Here is a 6,000-nt window from a genome sequence, read left to right as displayed (position 1 = left end):
TCTGCAATTTAATTCTTCAAAGGCACTGTTATTATGGCAAAAACATGGCCTTGCTGGCCAAGCACCAAGAGCATCAGCTGAGGTAAACATCTACATGTCTATCTCTTGTGCCAGGGTCATCTGTAGGAGCAACCATCACAAAAATTGCCATACAGTCTAAATGGCTGCTGTCTCTCCTTCAAGAGGCTCTCTTTAAGCTCTTCCGGGCTTGTTACACTAAAATAAAAGAGTAGGTAATAGGAAATAAATCAGCTTTTAGCAACAAAATAGTACACTGCTCATGGAACAGCAGAGAGAAGTATAAGTGATGGTAGCTTGGAAAACCAAGCTATTAAATCTCAAACAAGGGTGTGGTTTTTTTCTCTTTTTTTGTTTTTTTTTTTTAGGGAGGGGCAGAGGAAAAAATTATTCGTTCTGGCAAAGAATAAAGAAGCAGCAAAGACCTGAAGCTAGAAGCTTAAGTGAGACATGTGAGTTGTTACAAAGATAGAAGGCAAATAAGGATACATAGCCAATATGAGAAGAGTTTAATATGGAATGTTCCCCATTCCTTTCAGTCCTATGTCAATATTTGGATAACTTTCTCCATGGCTCAATCACAACTTCTGAGCTGACACAGAATTTATTGAATGAGCCTCTTTGGCTCCAATTAAACAAAAGATAGAGCAGAAGAGTACTAATGCTCCCCATGGCTGTAAAATTTATAGACATATGAATTTATGGGAAGGGAGTTTGCTTTTAAGATCCCAGTGTCTGGTTGGTTGCCTGGTGTGAGGGAAGGATGAATCTACCTGCAGGGATATGTGCTGGACACCGAGCCATGCTTGCCCTCAAGGCACTCAGTGTCACCAATATCCTCAGCTTAGAGCTGGATCCAACTGAGTATTTTCAACACATTTTCTAGGGCAGAGCTTCTATCCTAAAGTCCAAGCCTGAAACCTGCCATGATTTATGTGCTTGACCCACTGCAAGCAGTGTAATTGACTGGGGGAATGGTTACCACATCAATCACAAACCATAAAGCCAGGTGTATATGAAGTCCAAGGGGCAACTTATTCCTACTAAACTAAAATTCTGCAGAGTTGAGAGTGTGTTTGAAGTTTCAGGGCTCAGAAGGTTCAGAACAAGTATAGGTGAGAAAATATTGTGCTGTTTTGCAGGCCTGGACACTGTGGTCTCCTAATCAATTTAAGGACATAGATTATACCTTGGTTGTGGAGGCATGAGGAAAGATCTATAATCAGAAAAGATACTGATAACTGCTGAATTGGGTTTCCTCTTCCTTCTGGAAGGTAGCATCTCCCAGGCTTGGCAGGTCAAGTTCTCCAGGCAGAAACAGCAAGCTCTCAGCAGGGGCATGGGGACACTCCTGCAAGGAAGGCACTGCCAGTGGCAGGCAGAGCCCTGAAATGCCTGTGTCCTTGTGCTTGGAAGAAAGAAGGTGTCATCAGTCAGGAGTGGAGCCAGAGGATGGGAAGAAAGGTAGGGGTGGGTCAAGAGCCTGGGGATCAGCAATGCTGGACATTTCAGAGCAGAGGAAATAAAGCCCTCACATGTTGGGGGGATCAGGACTTCATGACTTGTCTCCTCTCTGCAAGCAAGTTCACACCAGGGACAGACGTGTGTATTTATCTGTAGGTCTCTGCCTCAGCTGTCTCCCTCTAAGGAGAAAGGAAGCCAGTAAGGCCAGCAGGTTAGCAGGTGCTTTGGCAGCCTGAGCAGCAGGAAACACACAGCTGGAATACAGCTTTCAAGTCTTCATCAGGACCATGGGACTCCCACCAGTGGGATTCTCTTTGCCCCTCCCTCCCCTCTCCTCTTACACTTGCCAATTTTAATTTCATTTGAGCTCTAAGAGTCTCTTTGCTCCTGACATTTCCTCATATCTTCCCCAAGTAAACCAATATTTATGACATTAAATATATTCACTCTGCATTGGTATTAAGCAATTCCTTTTAAAAGATAATCTTCCTCTTTCTGTTATTACCCCTTTATTTCCACTGCTACTTTTCTTGGTGACTTATTTATATGTGGAAGAAATTACTGCTATTTGTCTTGAGGTTTCCCTGAGGAATCTTGTCAAAATGAACAGTCCTTTTACTAAGCTTTCCTATACAGATTGAGCAGAAATAAAATGAAATAATTAAATGGCTCCTGAAAGAATCCACTGCCTAAAACCCTGGGGAAAAATAGTGAAAGCCTTTACTGATGCACAGTGTTTATGTTCTACAGAGGGTCTCACGGCATCATCCCCATCAGCAGCAGCTCTGAGAGCTTTCCAGGCGTGCAGTTAAGTGATGTGACTAAAAAGTGTCACCTGCTTGTTCTCACAGCCTCTCCCCACTGGGAGAAACCCGTGTGGTGGAGAGCCTTGTTTTGCAAGTACATTACTTCTGTTTGAGTCATAATTTTATTACTGTTTTTAGTATACTTGTTATCATCTGTATCCATTAAAGAAGTTTAGTGGCACTCAGGGAGTGAGTGTGTCTCCTGGATGCCTGTTCTCCTGAGTGCTTTGTTCTTCAGTAGGAGATTGAGAAAAAAAAAAATTAGTGTTAGGAAAGTTTTTCTCAAGTTAGAAATAAGAGGATGAATTTCACACCAGTGATACACTTAATTTAATTTGTGCCTACAAATTGGCATGATGAAAAATGTCTTGGCTTATTTTGCTGTGCAAAAATATCCTGCATCCATGCAAAGTTGTGATTGCCACAGCCCCAGGCATGGTTGTGGCATGAAAACCCTGAAGTTCCTTTGTCTTTTTATACAAAGCCTATGAGGTTTCCTCGACTTTGGAATTTTCCCTTCTAGTTGGATCAAACAGTCCAAAGCTGTTCAGTTTTCTGGCTCATCTGTTCCCCCCGCTACTTCTCAGAGAGTGAGAATTAATGGGCTCAGTCCTGCAAGACACTGATCCTTCTGGCACCAGTTCAGCAAACCACTTATGCAAGGGTTTAAATTTTAACTGCCCAGAAGCTGCTGAGGTTAATGGTACTGTACCAGGGACTTCAGTGGGATCATCTTCCCTGACCCTGCGGCCTGACCTGCTGACATCCCTCTGGCTCCCACGCTGCCATAACTTGGGGGTGACCTCAGCACATGTTTGTTTATCCTGGAATTAAATGGGTATGTGGGGACTTTACTGGATCTGCCTTACACTGCCCAGCCCTTAAGTTCAGATATCCACAGAGCAGTCACAAGGGGACAGCAGATGGGGTGGGATCAGCTCCATGATGTTGTCCAGTGGCAGCCAGCTACCCTGGCCATGAACTCCTTCAGGCACCCAGGACATGGGCAACCTCTGGGAGGGGCACCCTCCTTCTCACTGTCCCACGACATGTTGTGAGGGTTTTTGCGTTCCAAAGTGTTTCATAGTGTAAGGAGGTGGCGTTGGCACTCAGGTTTGGGTACCTAGGTTTCTGGGGCCCTGGATCTCAGAGGTTTCCTGCAGTGCCATGTTGTACTGGGGAAAGGAGAGGCCACCATGTCAAGAAATACCTGTGCATGAATACAGGTTCTCATGAGTTCTTTGTTCCTTATAGAAACAACAACAACAACAAAATTCATCTCAGGCATGATCATTCACAAAACTTATGAACCTTTGAAGGCAGCCAAAATTGACCCATCCTTTTTTCTTGAGAGGGGCAGGGGAAACAATCTCCACTGGTCCCAATTACTCTGTTCGCTAGAAAAAATATTCCCATGTAATGACCTCAGCAGGGAGTGATCAGCTCCTTTTGTGTATTAAATTAAACCTCTGGGGGGACATTAGACCCTCTAATTCGTATTTCTCAGATGCAATTTAAGTCTTTCATCAAAAAATCTCATAATATCTGAGCACTGCGATACCCAGTAGATTCATTTTCATGTGGAGGATGAAAATAGCCAACAACATGTTAACAAATTCCATGGGGAGACCAATTGGAATGATATAAATAATCTAACATGGGCACAAATTTGAAAATATGCTTCTTTATGTATCGCTGAGAACAAAAAGGCTGTTTTAAACACTTTCTTTATGTTAAGATAGAGGTGAGGAAAACCTCCCTAGCCTGCTCATTAAGAATGGAGTACATGAGCAGTTTCCAAAGGTCAGAGCCCCAAAATGATGCATCTCTATTTCTTACTCAGAAAAAATTCTCTGTGCCAGGAAGACTGCTTGCATGAGTTGTCATCACTTCTGCTGCATTAAACTGACTGAGGAAATTACAGCTTTGCATGAGTAACAACTTTCACTTAGAGATAACTGCAGAGAAGAACACTGCTTCCTGTGCAAAGAACTGATCCTGGATCAAACATCATGTTTTGAGGAGCACGTGTATAATTTCCCAGGTTTGGGGTCTTTTCTGAGAATTGCCTGTGAGTGTAGGACAGCCCCAAGCCTCAAAATGCTTCCTCCACCTGCATCCTGTGAGAGCGCTGCTATGATAGAAAACATCAGCACAAATGGGCCTTAGACACAATTTAGCCCCTGGAGTGGGTGGCATTTTATGATGGGAAAAGCAGCATTCCTCCCCTTCCAGCTGGACACTTTATCTAACACCATTGCTTATGACAGCACACTGATGGATGCATGTCTCTGTGGCAGCTCTCCTCCTGAGGAGAAGCAGAGCCTTTGGTAGGATTCTCAGCCACACTGAGAGCTCAGGGCAAGAGGGGTTTCTGTGCAGCAAATGCAAAGCTACAGGATGATAGCCCAGGTCAAGGAGAGGGAGGATATGGCTGGGTGTAAAAAGGGGCAGCTGGGAGAAGAGAAGAAGATACAACAAATTATCAAATAAACAGATACTTTTGCAGTTCAAGTGACACTAAAATATCTAGAAGTCTCAGAGAAGAATAATGGTATTATCAGTATATTAGGAACTTTAAATAATTTTAATTATGATTTTGAGCATGAAACCTGCTTTAGTAGTGTTCAGCATCTGTTGTTGAAACATTTTCCATTGGAACCCTTGGTTTTTGCATATGTCTACATATTTACCGCTATTAAAATAGCATATGAAAAGATGCTTATCAGCCCATCCAAAACATATTTTCTGGCATACAAATGCTTTAATCTATTTTTGTATTTAATGATCTATAAATAAGCAAACTAAGACATAGTCAAATACTGCACATGCAAGCCATGCGTACATCAGGTACTAATTTTCAGCATCTACTCAATTTGTCCAAAAAAAACTGAGCAGAATAAGCCTCCTGAGCCCTGGTTAGTTCATTGGGCTGAGGCAGAGTACAGTTACAGTGGCCTATGAAAAGCAGAACAGGAGGTCAGGCCTATTTATGTCCTTTTCCTTGTGGATTTGTGAAGGATAGAGTTTGCAAGAAGACGTGGCTGGTGAATGATGCCACTGCACTGGGAAAATGACCTGGGGTAGGCACAGCTGTAGAGTGTGGGTACAACCTACAGGTACAGGTTATCCTGCTGGGAAAAGGCAAAAACCCCCAAACCTTTGCTTTTCCAGAGACAGTCCAGACTGAGGAGACCTAACACATGCTGCCACAGCCCATGTGGTTAACCTTTTGAAGAGAGACCATGATTTATCATCACTCGGTACAAACTCTTCATGTCTTGCAAGGTAGTAAATGAAATTGTTTGTTTAACCAAATCCTGTCAAATCACTTTATTTCCTGGAAAGCTGTCCGGAAAACCACAGAGAAGCTGTAACAGGCATGTCCACAGGCATGGGAGAAGCTAGCTCCCATTCACTCAGGCCAGGACACCTGACAAAGACTGATAGCAAGTTCTTATTTTTGTCATTGCAAGGGCTACTAGGCATTTCCTTCTGCTCTCTTCTTCTCTCTATCTGTTTAGATCCTTTAATGTTGAGCTTATGTGGCTCAGTTTATGCAGAGCTCATCAAGAGCCTGTTCCTGCTGTAATTCCCACCACCAGCCTGCTCTGGGAGAGCACCAAGGAACAAAAAAGAGGTGAACTGCCAGAGAAAAAGACCCGTATGTTATACAGGAACTCCTTTGCAATCAAGAATATTAAAAGGATAA

This window comes from Agelaius phoeniceus, chromosome 1, assembly GCF_051311805.1.
Source record: "Agelaius phoeniceus isolate bAgePho1 chromosome 1, bAgePho1.hap1, whole genome shotgun sequence".
NCBI lineage: Eukaryota > Metazoa > Chordata > Aves > Passeriformes > Icteridae > Agelaius > Agelaius phoeniceus.
Note: the sequence above shows the minus strand (reverse complement) of the source record.